The following is a 16,866-nucleotide window of genomic DNA, read 5'->3' as shown; positions in this document are numbered from 1 at the left end:
CAACAGAAAAAAAAATCTTCCTGAGATTTTGATAGGAGCTTTTTAAACTTGTGTACCCATTTTGGGGAAACAGATTTCTATCCTCTGCTGAGTCTTCCAACCTATAAACAAAGTATACCTCTGCATTTATCTAGCTCGTACATTTCTTTCAGCAGCATTTTACAATTTTCAGTATACAAGTTCTATAAATGTTTTATTAAATTCATATCTAAGTATTTCTTATTTTGAGCAATTGTAAATGATAGTGAATTTTTATTTTGGTTTCTACATGTGCATTGTTTTAGTACTGAAACAGATTTTTGTTTGCCAGTCTCGTATCTGTGATATTGATTAACTCACTTATTAGTTCTACAGGTCTTTTTACAGCTTTCTTGGGATTTTCTACACATATGACCATTGCATAGGCAAGCAGGAAGAGTTTAATTTCTCTTTCCATTCTGAACACTTTGTCTCATCTTACTGTGCTGACTAGAACTTCATCTTGAATGAGTTGTGAGAATGGACATCCTTGCCACCTTATTCCTAATCATGGGGGGAAAGTATTCATCTTTTCATCAAGTATAACTTAAACTGTATCTTTTCTGCATATGTTCTTTATCAAATTGAGGAAATTCTCCTCTTTTTCTAGTTTTCTGAGAGCTTTAGTCATGAATGGTGTTCAACTTTGTCAAAACCTTTTCTACAATAACTGATACAATCGTGATTTTTTTTCTTCACTATCCTGTTACTATGGTTGATTATACTGACTAATTTTCAAATACAGAGCCAACTTTGCATTCCTGGAATTAAGTCCACTTGGTCATAGTGTATTTTTTTAAATATATTTCTGAATTATATTCTACTTATAATTTAAGAAATTTTTGCATCTATACTTAAGAGGGATATTGGTCTGCAGTTTTTTATTTTTCTGTTATTGTCTCTGTCTGACTTTGTTAGCAAGGTTATTACTAGCTTCATAAAATGAAATTAATAAGGATTTCTTCATTTTACATACACTGTGCAGAAATAGTGTGAATTCTTTAAGAATTTGGTAGAATGCTCTAATGAAAACAATCAGGTCTGGTTTTCATTTTGAAATTTCAAATTTAATTTCCTCAATAGTTTAGGGCTATTTAAAATTACCTATATACCATGATGTGTGAGTTGTGATAGCTTGTACTTTCCAAGTAATTGGTTCATTTTATCAAAGCTGTTGAGAATTTACATTTTTTTCATTTGTTACAAGTGTGTTTATAATTGTATGCTGAAAAATTTTCTCAGTGGCTGCTTGAAAATCCTTGTCAGATATTCTGACACCTGTGTTATCTTGCCATTGGTGTGTATTAACTCTCTTTTCTAACTTGAGTTGAAACATTCCTGGTTCTTGATATGATGCTTTCGATTGAAACCTGCATATTTGGGGTATTGTTATGACACTATGGATCTTATTTAAAATCTTGTTATAGTAGGCTTCTTCTGCCTCTGCTCTGGTAGGGGAAGAAGGATATGGTCTCATTACTGCCTGGCAAGGGTGGAAGTACAGGTTCCTCCCTAGATTCTGCTGACGGATGATGGGAGGGGAAGGGAAAGGAAACTTGTTATACTGGGTGAAGGTGGGAATTCCGGATCACCAGTAATACTGCCGTGGCTGGAAGAGTACATTATTACTCCATCCCCACTGTCCCCCGGACCCATCTATCGTCTCTACCAACACCACAGGAAGGAGGGGTTGCCTTATTATGACTGAGAAGAATGAAAGTCTAGGTCCTCACTTGGCTTCTGCTAATCAGGGTGATTTTTTTCTGTATATCTGGCTGGAATGTGATGGTTACTGCCTAAAAGTTTTCTGTCTCACTAGGCTATCCCATTCCTAATTCCTGACTAAAGAGGACGGACTTTTCTTGAGGCCTTTGGTGCCAGACCTTTCTGGGTTGCCAGCTTCCCCATACCCACACCAGAACACATGAGGTAAGAAACTCAGTACTTTCACAGTCATACTATTATTTGGGTTCTGAGGGCCTAAGCCCACCTACCTTTTCCTCTTCATTTTTCAGAGTCTTACATGTGTTTTATTCATAATGTCCATGGTTTTTACCTGCACATAGCAGGAGGAATAGAGAAATGTGTATTCTACCTTTATGGAAGAAGTCTACACTGCATCACTTTTAAGTTTACTTTCATATTTTCTTCAGGGTTAGGGTTGGATAGGGAGATAGGTGTGTACATGTGAAAAATTAGATCTTAGACTCAAAATAAGTGTTCCTATTTCATTTTATTCTCGACAAATAATAGTTAACTTTACTAAATTCACAAAATATTTAGGATTGGCTTTCTAACAGAAACTAACAAAGAACCCAAAGCTTGTATACTGGCTGACTCACAGCAGTTAGGAGAGAACGGATGGTAGAGAAATAAAGTGGGGAATTCACAAAAATACTGGATTAAGCCATGAAACCGGTTTCCTGACAAGCTTGTGGAAATCTGTAACATTTCCTATGGCCTTATTTATTCTCTGCATACTTTACTCTCTGAGGTAAGTATGTTAAAGTCTCCGAACAGGATTTATCAATAAAAAAAGACCCTTTCTATTCTGTTTAATGTTTCACACCTTGAATTCTACCATATCATATATTACCATTGTACTTGGTTTCCTTTACAATTTCCTAATCTTTTTTTAAAGTTCATGAATTTGTTTTTTAACTTTTAATCTTTATGCATCACTTTGTTTTAGATGATTTTCTTTTAGAAAGTATCGATTTAGATTTCGTTTTCTGCCTCTCTCTGGATTTCAGTAGGAAAGAAGAATGAGAGACATGCACGACCATACCACAATCTTACCTGGATTTCCTGAACTCCTACAGCATTTTAACTTTGTCTTAGCAATTATAACAGCATGATTTTGGCAAACATATATATATTATCTGTCCATAAACTATAGGCATTGGGAGGATAGTAAAAATCTTTTATTACTTTTTGAAAAGCTTCCCAAAGTACTTATACATTGCCCTACTTATAAAAGATATCCAACAAATATATTTTGAATTAATCAGGAAGATTAATCTCTGCACTAAGCATTGTGTGGCTAGAGAATACATCAACAATTAAATCCTAGTAAGCAGTCTGCCAGTTTAGAAACGTACGTTCAGAATGACTACCAACAAGATATTCCATCAGTTTCGGTAGAGAGGCCTGATGTGAAACCTCCCAAAGCAGGAATGAGCAGAACTGCTTTGCTTAAGCCATGATGAAAACTAATGACTAGTGGGAGACAACAGCAGATGGCCGATCTGGCGACAATCTTAACAGGGGCAGCTCTTTAGGAATACAGACAACAGGGAGGTATAAATAGTTCCAAAATCTGTAAACTCAAAAGTAGCTCAAAAAAAGGAGCTCACAAAATCTGTGCAGCTTTAAAAATGTAGAGAAGCAAATCTGTTACCCTAAACTTACTAGGCTTCACCTGGACCATATTTACTTACAATAATTTTAAGAGATGACCAACTACAGCTGTTTCCAAATTATCTATGGTCACTGAGGAAATCCATTTAATAGAGTCAAAATAGCATGTGATCTTTATTTATTCTGATATTGCTCTATTTTAGCAAATATTGAATTTGCATTCCTTAAATGCATCCTAAATGGGGGAAAGACTGGGGATATATCAGAAATGTGCTATGTTCAAAGGGTAATCCATTGAGATAGATTTTAACTACTACAAATCCACGTATCAAATAACTCAGGTTTTTAATTAATACATTTATAGCACAAATGTTCCATGTACTTTTCTGTATGGTACTGCCCTCTTTTCTCTGCCTCCTTCACTCTGGCTTTCTATCCTCAAATGCCTTCTCTTGAAGATAGTAGAACAAAAAAACCATCCACGTTTCAGAGCTGCCTTAACTTTCAGGCAAGTTAAGACTACTGTCAACTGAACCTTTCACTTCAGGTCAAGTTGGTTCATTATTTTGGGAACTGGGCCAAGTGCCCATCATCTCACAGAAAAGGGTAAGACAAAATTTATCATGGTTCTCACTCCTCATTAAAAAAAATAATGCCCATCCAAATGTTCATCCGCATCCCCACAGGAGTTCTCTATGCTTCTCTGACCTTGACCGAGGCCTCTCTCCTCAGCGCCCCACCACTGTATGCAGCCACTGCAACTGTAGCTACCAACTCCCCTACAACCTTATCTACCTATTTATTCCATTCCTGGCTTTAAATAGGGGAAGGGCATGGCAACCCACTCCAGTATGCCTGCCTGGAGAACTCCATGGACAGAGGAGCCTGGTAGGCTACTGTCCATGGAATCACAAAGGGTCGGACACGATTGAGCGACTAACACACTTGCTTTAAACGAAATCTTGTCTTTCAAAGCACCACTTCTTACGCTGTTCTCTCAGACGGTGGTAAAGGTAGGTATCTTTCTTACTCCCCACTGCCACCTAAGCTTTCTACCCTCCGTGTTGGCTCTTCATATATGCAAATACAGAACCTCTGGATACAGAGGGCTGATTGTTCTATGCCTTTTTATATAAGGGACTTGAGCATCCACAGATGTTGGTATCCACAGAGAGACCTGGAACTATTTTTATATTTTGTTACCAATGCTGTTATTACATTTTAACTCAGATCCACAGTTAAATTACCTACAGAAAAAATATGTCAATTGTTCAATATTACCCATTACATGGATATATTAAATGGAGTTCAATTCCTTTAAAACAATAGTTCTTGAAGCAACTCTAAAAATAAAAATTAACAAAGCTGACTTCTGCTTCTGGCATGGTGGAGTACTAGGATCACATTTACCCTCTTTCAGTAAGGAGGCAGAGGAGAAAATGGGATACTGTTATCGGACACAAGGTAACAGAGAAATCAGGCCTTCAACCCCCGGGGGGAAGAAAAGGGAAACTAATGAGCTGTCTTGCAATTTCCCTCCTCTTCTGTCTAGGGGCCCTTTCCAGACCACTGTGCAGAAACAGCCACAATGAAAGGAGCACAGCAGCCTCACAGAGCTGAGAAGCCAGATAAGGAAAGCGAAAGTGACTGAAATCTTGAGGACAGAGTAGAGAGAAGAGAGCCACTCAGAGGAAAAAGAGCTCCAGAAATCAGCATAGGAGTCCTCTCTTCTGTCTTTAGCCAAATACTAATTTACACATGCATAAGGCAAAACTCCGTAAGCTGGAAAAGGACAACTGCCAGGGAGCTAGAGATGTACAGTTTCCAAAACTTTTTCAGAAACAAGGACAAAAATTACCATCACCTTTTCCCCTGAAACTATGCAAGTCAGAAACTACAGGAGACTATAACTTTAAACTGCTGAAAGATAAAAGTGTTAAATCCAGAAATGTATATAATTCGTCTTTTTCATTCTCATTCTCTCACAGATGTACAAGAGTTTTCCAGAGTCTAAGAAATTTGAGAATCCACAACAGATTATACTGTTTTTGCTTTTGTATAATAGTTTATTTTTCATTAAAAAGTTAACTTACATTAACCTGCAACTGGTTTATTATTTCGTAAATGAACTGATAAAGTTCTTTAAGTTCTTTAAAGTTTTGAAGTTCTAATTTTAATTACTAATAGGTAAATTTTGATTGCTATAGCCTGCAAAAAGAAAACCTATTTGACAGCCTCAATAATTTTCATGTAGATATTCTGAGACTAAAAAGTTTGAAAATGACTGCTTCAGGCATGGGCTTCCCAGGTGGTACTAGTGATAAAGAACCCGCTAGTCAATGCGGAACCAGAGATCAACTTGCCAACATCCGCTGGATCATCGAAAAAGCAAGAGAGTTCCAGAAAAACATCTATTTCTGCTTTATTGACTATGCCAAAGCCTTTGACTGTGTGGATCATAATAAACTGTGGAAAATTCTGAAAGAGATGGGAGTACCAGACCACTTGACCTGCCCCTTGAGAAACCTGCATTCAGGTCAGGAAGCAACAGTTCGAACTGGACATGGAACAACAGACTGGTTCCAAATAGGAAAAGGAGCACGTCAAGGCTGTATATTGTCACCCTGGTTATTTAACTCATATGCAGAGTACATCATGAGAAACACTGGACTGGAAGAAGCACAAGCTGGAATCAAGATTGCCGGGAGAAATATCAATAACCTCAGATATGCAGATGACACCACCCTTATGGCAGAAAGTGAAGAAGAACTAAAGAGCCTCTTGATGAAAGTCAAAGAGGAGAGTGAAAAAGTTGGCTTAAAGCTCAACATTCAGAAAACGAAGATCATGGCATCTGATCCCATCACTTCATGGCAAATAGATGGGGAAACAGTGGAAACAGTGGCTGACTTTATTTTTCTGGGCTCCAAAATCACTGCAGATGGTGACTGCAGCCATGAAATTAAAAGAAACTTACTCCTTGGAAGGAAAGTTATGACCAATCTACACAACATATTAAAAAGCAAAGACATTACTTTGTCAACAAAGGTTCGTCTAGTCAAGGCTATGGTTTTTCCTGTGGTCATGTATGGATGTGAGAGTTGGACTATAAAGATGAGTGCGAAAGAATTGATGTTTTGAACTACGGTGTTGGAGAAGACTCTTGCGAGTCCCCTGGACTGCAAGGAGATCCAACCAGTCCATCCTAAAAGAGATCAGTCCTGGGTGTTCACTGGAAGGACAGATGTTGAAGCTGAAACTCCAATACTTCGGCCACCTGATGTGAAGAGCTGACTCATTTGAAAAGACCCTGATGCTGGGAAAGATTGAGGGCAGGAGGAGAAGGGGACAACAGGGAATGAGATTGTTGGATGGCATCACCGACTCAATGGACATGAGTTTGGGTGGACTCCGGGAGTTGGTGATAGACAGGGAGGCCTGGCGTGCTGTGGTTCCTGGGGTCGCAAAGAGTCGGAGATGACTGAGCAACTGAACCGAACTGAACTGTCAATGCGGAGACATAAGAGATGCTGGTTTGATCCCTGGGTCGGGAAGATCCCCTGGAAGAGGGCATGGCAACCCACTCCAGTATTCCTGTTTGGACAATTTCATGAACAGAGGAGCCTGGAGGCTTATGGCCCACTGGCTCACAGAGGGTCAGACATGACTGAAGAAAGTACAAATGCACACTTTAGGCACGGTGGATTCATCTAATTAGTGTTCTGTTGTGATGCCACTGAGCTCCTGGGAAAGATTTTCATTACAAATTCAATTTCTCTAATAAATACACAGTTTTGTTTTTTCAGTATAGGTAATGCATTATCTTTGAAAAGAATCTGTCCATTTCATCCACTTTTATTATTAGCAGAAAATTGTTTACAGTATTCCCTTAATCTAGGATATATTATGACATCCTTCTTTTACTCTGCTGCTGCTGCTGCTAAGTCGCTTCAGTCGTGTCCAACTCTGTGCAACCCCACAGACGGCAGCCCACCAGGCTCCGCCATCCCTGGGATTCTCCAGGCAAGAACACTGGAGTGGGTTGCCATTTCCTTCTTTCACTCTTTGTGGCTTCTCAAAATCATCAGTTTGATTAAAGGTAACAATTTTACTGATTTCCCCCCCAAAATATTAATTGTATCAATTTCAGCTCTCCCAATACTTGAAACATTTGGGTTTTGGTGATGGCAATGGTGGTGTGATCAAATACATAAACGTTTAAAAGATTTGCAGATCTAACTCAACCAGTATTTTCCAAATTACCAATGCACAGTCAAATGAATTATTTAAATTCAAGACAGACCAATGGGTTTTAATAGAGCAAGAAAATTTTATTTATATGGTTCCAGATTTCACATTGCAATTAAACTGTTAAATTTTGGCCCAATAAAAAAGATAAAGATCTAAATTATCTGTATGATGAAACGAGAAGTACACACAAGAACTTCTTTTGTATACTGGAAAATAACTGTTGAATGGAAAATAAAAAAAAAAAAAGCACCATGCAACTTTTTGAGTTGTGAGCCATTTTTTCATAAAACATGGAAAGAAATGGACAAACTATCACTTGGACTAGAGTCTCCAGAAGACATTTTCTCAAAAATGGCAGTCAGCTCAGCACTTCAAGGAAAACAAACGACAGTATTTACTACCAATGATAAAACTCTAACTTTCAACTTAAAATTAAAATTTTGCAAAATTTATATCTGTCCCTGGGAGTCTTGGCAGCTTCCCAAGATTCTTCTGGTAAGACCGGTAGTGAAAGTAACAAATGATTTTTTAATTTTATAGAATGTGGCAGCTCAAGCTTTTTGCTTTCAGGATCCCTTAAGCGCTTTAAAATTATTGAAAATACCAAAGAATTTGTATTTATGTGGATTGTACCTATCAATATTTACTATATTAGACATTAAAGTTGAACATTTAAATTTTTAAAACTTATTTAAAAATAAAATAAACTTACTGCATGCTAATATAACTACCATTTGGATAGAAAACAACCATTTTTTGAAAGCTGGTGAGAAGCGTCCCACTGTGTCACAGTTTTTCAAATCCTTTTCCTGTCTGGTTTAATTTCAGACAGCTGGATTCTCTTATGTGGTTCTGCACTCACTCTGTTGCCACATCACAGGTCAGGCCATATGGCCACTAAAAAACTCTTGAGAATAAACATGAAAAAGGCAAATAGCATCTTAGTATTTCTGTGAAAACTGCTGAACTTCATGGAGTTCTGGCAATTCCTTCCTATGTTTTCTACTGTTAAAGAGATGATAATAAATCTTAGCAAACTAGTAAACTAAGGTATAGAAACCAATGTTGTAAATCTCTTCTTTTATAAAAATCCTTCCTTTATTAAGGACACATTTCTTTAAAGCAAAATATATTTTTTAGACTTTAATCCCTAATCAAATCAAAGCAATTATCACTACTCTAGTCCCCAATTAATATAAACTAATATGACGTTTAGATCTCTCATAATAAACACATACACGTGAGTCCATGTACATAAATATATGTAATTTCTTACACATGCATGGAATATATGAAAATAAATACACCAAAACATTATTAGCAAGATTATGGATAGTTTATCTTTTTATCTTTCTTTTCCCCTCAATTTTCTATGTATTTGCATTTGATTTTTTAGAAAATGGGAAAATGCTCCTCACTACTCTCTTCCTCTCTTTGGCACTGGATAATTTTCTTTCAAAAAGAAAATTTGCCCTGACCTTAGGAAACCAGCAGGCCTTAATAACTATAAGGAGGGAAAGAATAAGAAGAAAATTTCACCAGGAAATAGGATGCAGTGTACCCTACATCAACATATCAAAGAACTAGAATCTAGAATTCTGATCCCAAAACCTAGGATTTCCAGTAAAATATGTTCTTCTCATAAAATAATACATCTTATATAGTGTCAGCAAGAACTATGTACACCAATAAACATTATAAATATTTAGCTCTGCAGTTTATTAAGTATTCTCACTTACTCTATACTCTCCTTTGATCTTATATCATCATACAGCACTTTAAATTCATACTCTAAACAGATTTAATAAAATTTTTTAAAAAGAGACCTCAGTCTTTCTGAAGATTATCACTGTTCAATGTCTGTGTCTTGGCCAAAAGTAATTTCAGTAAAGGGCCAATAACTCAGAGCAATGAAATACAAGGCTCTAACGTCTTCTGGTTAGAACTCTCAAAACTATATTACTTATACAACTGGTTTGCACTGCCGCACCCACTATGCCATAATTAATATGAAGAGAAGGGAGAACATGATGTTGCATCACAAACAACTCTTTTACTTAACCAGCAGAAGAGAAGCAGCACGAAGCCGTAATTAAAACTCAGACTTTAAGGCAGACTGTGTGGATTCAGATTCTGGCCCCACCATCCTGGGGAATTAATTTTATCTGCCTCAGTTACCCCATCTGTAAAATGAAGGAGTGCTGAGTCACTCAACTATGTCTGACTCTTTGCGACCCATGGACTATAGCCCGCCAGGCTCCTCTGTCCATGTGATTTTCACAGAATAATAAATAATCTCTATCTACAAGGTTGTTAAAAGGATTAAATGAGTGTTAATATTTGTAAGATGCTGGCACAGTAAATATTTTTAAAAGAAAAAGTAACAAAGCCCAGAAGTTAAAGTTCAAACACTTTAAAAAATAAATGATGACATAATTGTAGAAAAGCAGAAAAGCCAAATCAGATCATTTAGAATACTGTAGCTTCTTAAAATGGTACAGTAATGTGGTGTTCAATTATCTCTTAATATAGCAGGAGTTCAAACTGCTGAAGTACAAATCACTTTGAGGGACTTCACAAAAATGTGGCTTTATGTAAAAAAACAGTCTTTATATCCACATAAACTGAACAGAAAAAATGTTCTCTATGTGAAATAAGTAAGATTATACTGAATACTAGCATGGACAGGAGAGACCTCAATTGTTCTGTAGACTACCAAAAAAAGCAAAAAGGATGATCCTGTGTGGCAAATCTGTTCAAAATGTGAATGCAAGAAATGAACAATTACATAAAATTTAGACTGAAACTAATTTTCTACAAAAATGAAGTGTTCCAGATTGAGGCAGAGGATGTACACGTTGAAGCACAGACATACATCTTCCACTGGCAGGAAGCACTCGGTGACCAACCAGGTTAGGTCAAAATGACAGAAGAGTCACCCTAAGAAATTCCCACTGACCCCGTCTGAAACAATTTGAACATCAATAATAATAATAATGACACGTAAAGCAAGCAGGGAAAAAAAAAAAAAAAGAATTAAAGCAAACATCAATAAAACTGAAGACAGGAAAATAGAGGGGAAACCAAAGCTGTTTTTTGAAAATATGGATAAAATTAATAAATGTATAGCTAGGCTAAGGAAAAAAAAGAGAGAGTGAAGACACAAATTACCAACAAAAAGAGGGATCATCACTACTGACTGCAAGTATGTCAAAGGACAGATGATAAAGGAGATGAAACAGATCAAATCCGTGAAAAGACAATCTACCAAAACTCACACAGAGAAACAGATGCTCTGAACAGGTCTGTATCTACTGAAGAAACTGAATCAATAGTTACTAACCTTCAGCTGAAAGTGCCAAGTCCAAATGGTTTCACTGGTGAAATTTCACCAAACATACAAGGAACAAAAAAATAAAAATAAATTCTCTATACTCTCTTACCAGAAAACAAAAGCAGAGGAAATATTACCAAACTCATTTTGTGAGTGCTGCATTATCCTAATACCAAAACCAAACACATTACAAGAAAACTACAGAACAGTATCTCTTTTGAACACAGATGCAAAAATTCTAAACAAAATATCTGTGGTTAAATTCAACAATGTATAAAAAGAATTCTATACCACAATGAAGGGGTATATTCCAGGAAATCAAGGCTGGTTCTAAAATTTATAAATGTAACCCACCACATCAAAAGAATAAAGAAGAAAAATCATATAATCATACCAACAGAAGAAAAAGCATTTGACAAAATCTAATACCTATTCATGAGCTTCCCTTGCAGCTCAGATGGTAAAGAGTCTGCCTGCAGTGCAGGAGACCCAGGTTCGATCCCTGGGTCAGGAAGATCCCCTGGAGAAGGAAATGGCAACCCACTCCAGTATTCTTTCCTGGAAAATCCCATGAATAGAGGAGCCTGGCAGGCTACAGTCCATGGGGGTCACAAAGAGTCAGATACGACTGAGCGACTTCACTATTACCTATTCATGATTAAAAAATTTTAAAAACTCAGAAAACTAGAAATAGAATTTGAGAATAGGAATTCCTCAATCTGATAAAGAACACCTTATAAAAAAAGTCTACGGTTAACATTATACTTAAAGGTAAAAAACTGGATTTCTTTTTTTAATTTAATTGCTCATTCATGTAGGACTCTTTATACCCCATGGACCCCGCCAGGCTCCTCTGTCCACGGGGATTCTCCAGGCAAGAACACTGGATTGGGTTGCCATGCCCTCCCCCAGGGGATCTTCCCAACCCAGAGATCGAACCCAGGTCTCCCACATGGAGGATTCTTTACTGTCTGAGCCACCAAGGAAGTCCATGAATACTGGAGTACTCCCTTCTCCAGGGGATCCCCCCAACTCAGGAATCAAATTGGGATCTCCTGTATTGGAGGCAGATTCTTTACCAACTAAGCTACAAGGGAAGCCCAAAAAACTGGATACTTTCCAAGTTCAGAGACAAGGTAATAAATATGTCTTCTTACCACTCCTATTCAATATCATACTGGAAGTTCTAGCTATTGCAGTAAGACAACAAAAGAAATTAGAGAGTACAGAGATTGTTAAAAGAAGAAAACTGCTTTTGTTTGCAAATGAGATGATTTATAAATTCCCACCAAGTGGACAAAAAAAAAAAACCCTCCTAGTTGATACAGTTGTTTCTATTTGGGTATAAATCAATAATTTTGATACTGCTATACACATATACATACTGGAATTGAACAGCCAAGTAAATGGATGGTACATGGCAGGAGGCAGGTTTCTCACTGTTGGAGGAAATTTATGACCAATAAGGGCAGGATGCCAGAATGATTCATGTGGTAATGGATTAAAATGGAAGACAGTAAGAACTCATATTAACTTTACTACTGACATAGATGGTTACACAAAGAAATATTTATAGACATGTATATAGACACATTTATACACATGTGTTAATATATACACATTCTTTTTTTTTTTACTCTGTCCGCTCAGAGTGCCTAAAAGAAACCATATCCCAGAAGCAACAAGCACATTTAGCACCAAAATTTTATTATCTTTATTGGAGCACATTTAGTACCCAGATCTTATAATCTTTACTGGAGAATTAGCACCATTCTCCAATAAACTGAAAGAGGACTCCCTGAAGAAATGGCTGATTCTAGGTCTGGGACAGAAAATACGCAAGATGGGAGCATCTTGCAGTGCAAAAAGTAAAGATAGCCTCAAAAACAAAATCACCCACTTTGACAGAGGTAAGTCAGAGGGGCACAGCAGCCAACTGAAACATGTCTTAATAACCAAAGCTAGAAAAATCTAAACAAAACAGTTTAAATACCTATAAATCTACACTGATATTAATGACTGAATAAATTAACAAATGGGAGAAGAGACACATCTCTTGTGCAGAAGGCTGCTAAATAACTAATATACTCTACCCTCAAGGAGAAAGGGTGGAACTCCTCATTCTTCAAGGTTGCACACAGTGACTTCTTCCCAACAGTATACACAACCAGGAAAGGGGTGAGTGGAAGATGTGACAAACGTTACCTCAACCAGGCCATCAAGGCCAACATCAACAGTCGTAAATCATGCTCATGGAATATTCCCTTGATATTATGGATGAAAACGGCACTTAGCCTCTGTGATCTTCCTCTCTAAAACCCATGTGTGCTGGGCTTAGTCGCTCAGTCGTGTCTGACTCTTTACGACATGCACTGTAGCCTGCCAGGCTCCTCTGTCCATGGGGATTCTCCAGGCAAGAATACTGGAGTGGGTTGCCATTTCCTTCTCCAGGAGATCTTTCCAACCCAGGGATCAAATCCAGGTCTCCCTCATTGCAGGCGGATTCTTTATCGTCTAAGCCACAGGGAAGCTAAAACCTATAACTCTAGTCTAAAAATAAGAAAAACACCAAATTCCAATAAAGGGATATCCTACAAAACATCTCAAAACTACCAAGGTCACCAAAAAATTCAAGAAATGTCTGAGAAACTCAAAGCCAAGAAGATCCTAAGGAGACATGACAACTAAATGTGTCATGGTATCCTGGATGGCACACCTGGAACAGAAAAGGACATCAGATCAAAGGAAAACTGAAGAAATAATGGGCTTCAGCTAATACTAATATATCAGTATTATCACTAATTGTAAGAAATGTGCCATCATAATGGAGGATCTTGGTAACAGAAGAAACTGGGTGCAGGGTTTATGGGAACTCTCTGTAATATGCTCTTGTCTTTTTTCTATAAATCTAAAATTCCTAAAAAATAAAGCCTAGTAAAAAAAGGAACAGTGACTAAACGACTACACACCCCATCCCTCCAAAGCAAAAACTTCTGTGAACCAAAAGAGAGAAATAAAATTATTTGACACCTTTGGAGAAGACTAGTCACCAATTTTCAGAGTTGAAATCTAGTTCAGTGTTTCAGAATTGAAAGAATTCTCAGAGTCAGAGTTGATACATCAAAGGAAAATAAGCATACCCGTCATCTTTTTGAACTGTAGTTCAATCTCAGTTGACGTAGGAAGGGTCTTTTTGATGGAGGACAGCTGGCTAATAGATCCAGAAGGATCTTGCATCACTCTGCAAGCCCAAATGAAATAACTGGTTTAGATAAGGTTCATCAATACATGCTAGCAACATCAGGTAAAATGCTTCTCGGAAACAATATTTGTAGGGTATCAAAATATCACCTCACTGGTCAACTGCTAATTGCAAAAGGGAAGGAGGAAAGTCAACTTTATAATGAACTGATTTAGTCAATATCATCTTAACCAAATGATCACATTTCAGGTAGACAATCTGATATGACCTGTCTTATGCTATGAATCAATATAATGTACACAGGAACACCTAAGTCAAAAAATCTAAATATAATGCAGCCTTTAGACCCAAAGGTTAGAAATAAAAGTCAAATACCATAAGAAAACAATCAGACAAATCTAGAATGCCAAGAATATTCTATAAAATGATTGGTCTGATCTCTTCAAGAAGTCAGTATCAGAGAGAAAAATGGAGGTGGGAACAAGTTAAAAGTGACTAAATCAAATGTAACGCATGAACTTAAAATTCTGGCTCAAGAAACCCCACTACAAATGCACAACTTGAATACAGACTAAATATTAAGGCTGTCTTCTCCCAAATATGACATTTATAAAACAATGTGTTTAATTTTAGGAGATGCTTTAGGGGTCAAATGCAGCCCCCCATAAAAAAAGTCTCTATTAGGAGAGAAATAAACAAATATAACAAAATGTTAACAACTGTATCCAAGTGGCAGTATACAGGTGTTCACTGTCCTATTCTTCCAATCTCTCTGTATGCTTGAACACTCTTAACGAAAGCTGGGGCAAGGGTAGGGGTGGAAGAAGAGAGTCATTAAAAAAAAAAGCTGATTAAATGACCATTTGTAAACCACCAGAGGACAGTAACAGTAGGCTCTATGGGCAGGGGTGAAAAAGAAACACAGATTTCAAGTCAGTCTCCTATGACATATACACTGCATGAATACTAGGAAAGTAAGAACATGAAAGAGACAGAATCAGTTTAAGAAAGAATTCCTATCTTCTAAAGTTTAAAGTATCAACCAAAACTCTACTGATAAAATGACCTAAGACTGAACACCTCCAATATCTCTCATTTTTTCAGAGGGAAAAAAAAAAAAAGAGAGACTATAAAAGACGTTATTTCCCTTTTCAACTGCAATGGTTGATGAGTGATAAAAACTTTTGTAATTCTGAAATTTCAGAAATATATGATTGCCCTGAAGGATCAGCAACATAAATGGATTCATGAAGACCATAAGTTAATTTACATACATAAATACATATGAAGATGGCACACCAAATCAAAACCAGCAGCATTTCATGTAACTGGTATTAACAAGTGTCTCAGAATTAAGTTCTCCCTGCAATCCCTTACTATATTAGTGGCTTAGTGGCTGTGCTAGTACATAATGCTATAAGGCACAATCATTAACTCCAGCCCAAACGTCAATCCCTCCATTTAATGACTTAGACGGCTACCCTGGGGTTTCTCTGTAGAACAAATTTTAAAATTTTCTTCAACATAACTATGCAGATACTTCTCGTTGCCTCCTCCACACTATCTAGGACTCTACATCCTTATAACTAAGATAATATCATGTCAAAAGTATGTCAGTTGCTTTTGTATGTGACTGATCTTTGTAATTCCTGACACACATGAAAATGTTACCTTATCTTCATCTCTCCCAAACCTTGCAAAAACATCATTTTCTGACAAGTATTTCTTCCCTTTTCTAATCTTAATCCTATTTTCCTTTCTCTAATAATTGGTATAATGTATATATGATGAAGAACTGATGCTTTTGAACTGTGGTGTTGGAGAAGACTCTTGAGAGTCCCTTGGACTGCAAGGAGATCCAACCAGTCCATTCTGAAGGAGATCAGCCCTGGGATTTCTTTGGAAGGGCTGATGCTAAAGCTGAAACTCCAGTACTTTGGCCACCTCATGCGAAGAGTTGACTCACTGGAAAAGACTGATGCTGGGAGGGACTGGGGGCAGGAGGAGAAGGAGACAGCAGGGGATGAGATGGCTGGATGGCATCACTGACTCGATAGACATGAGTCTGAGTGAACTCCGGGAGATGGTGATGGACAAGGCGGCCTGGCGTGCTGCGATTCATGGGGTCACAAAGAGTCGGACACAACTGAGCGACTGGCGACTGATCTGATCTGATATATGATGAATATATACCATATATATAAGAATACTGGTACTCAAACTCTCACCCTAAAATCACATACAATAATAGAATTTCAAATAAGGAATTTCATGACATAAGCCTTCATTAAGCTAACAAATTGCTTTCCCTTATAATAGTGAACTCCCAAATAATACATGAGAGTTGGACCATAAATAAGGCTGAGCACCAAAGAACTGATGCTTTGGAATTGTGGTGCTAAAGACTCTGGAAAGTCCCTTGGATACAAGGAGATCAAACCAGTCAATCCTAAAGGAAACCAACCCTGAATATTCACTGGAAGGACTGATGCTGACACTGAAGCTCCAATGCTATTGGCCACCCTGATGTGAAGAGCTGACTCACTGGAAAAAAGACCCTGATGCTGGGAAAGCTGGAAGGCAGGAGGAGAAGGGGACAACAGAGGATGAGATGGTCGGATGGCATCACTGACTTAATGGACATGAGTTTGGGTAAGCTCCGGGAGTTGGTGAAGGACAGGGAAGCCTGGCGTGCTGCAGT

At 37.5% G+C, this 16,866-nt stretch overlaps 1 protein-coding gene across 13 annotated transcripts in view; it reads right to left on the bottom strand.

Annotated features, from left to right (window-relative positions):
- MAPK8 (mitogen-activated protein kinase 8) overlaps window positions 1–16,866 on the bottom strand; it is a 98,416-nt gene that overhangs the window by 67,007 nt on the left and 14,543 nt on the right. For 4 of the 13 annotated variants that reach the window (XM_055538294.1, XM_055538273.1, XM_055538268.1 and 1 more), the window contains exon 2: window positions 14,104–14,204. The exons of the other annotated variants lie outside the window; for them this stretch is intronic. The gene's annotated coding sequence lies outside the window, so the exon portion shown is untranslated. The remainder of the gene's footprint in view (window positions 1–14,103; window positions 14,205–16,866) is intronic. 13 annotated transcript variants of the gene reach the window in all.

This window comes from Bubalus kerabau, chromosome 1 (assembly GCF_029407905.1).
Source record: "Bubalus kerabau isolate K-KA32 ecotype Philippines breed swamp buffalo chromosome 1, PCC_UOA_SB_1v2, whole genome shotgun sequence".
NCBI lineage: Eukaryota > Metazoa > Chordata > Mammalia > Artiodactyla > Bovidae > Bubalus > Bubalus kerabau.
This window is presented reverse-complemented; position numbering and strand designations above follow the sequence as displayed.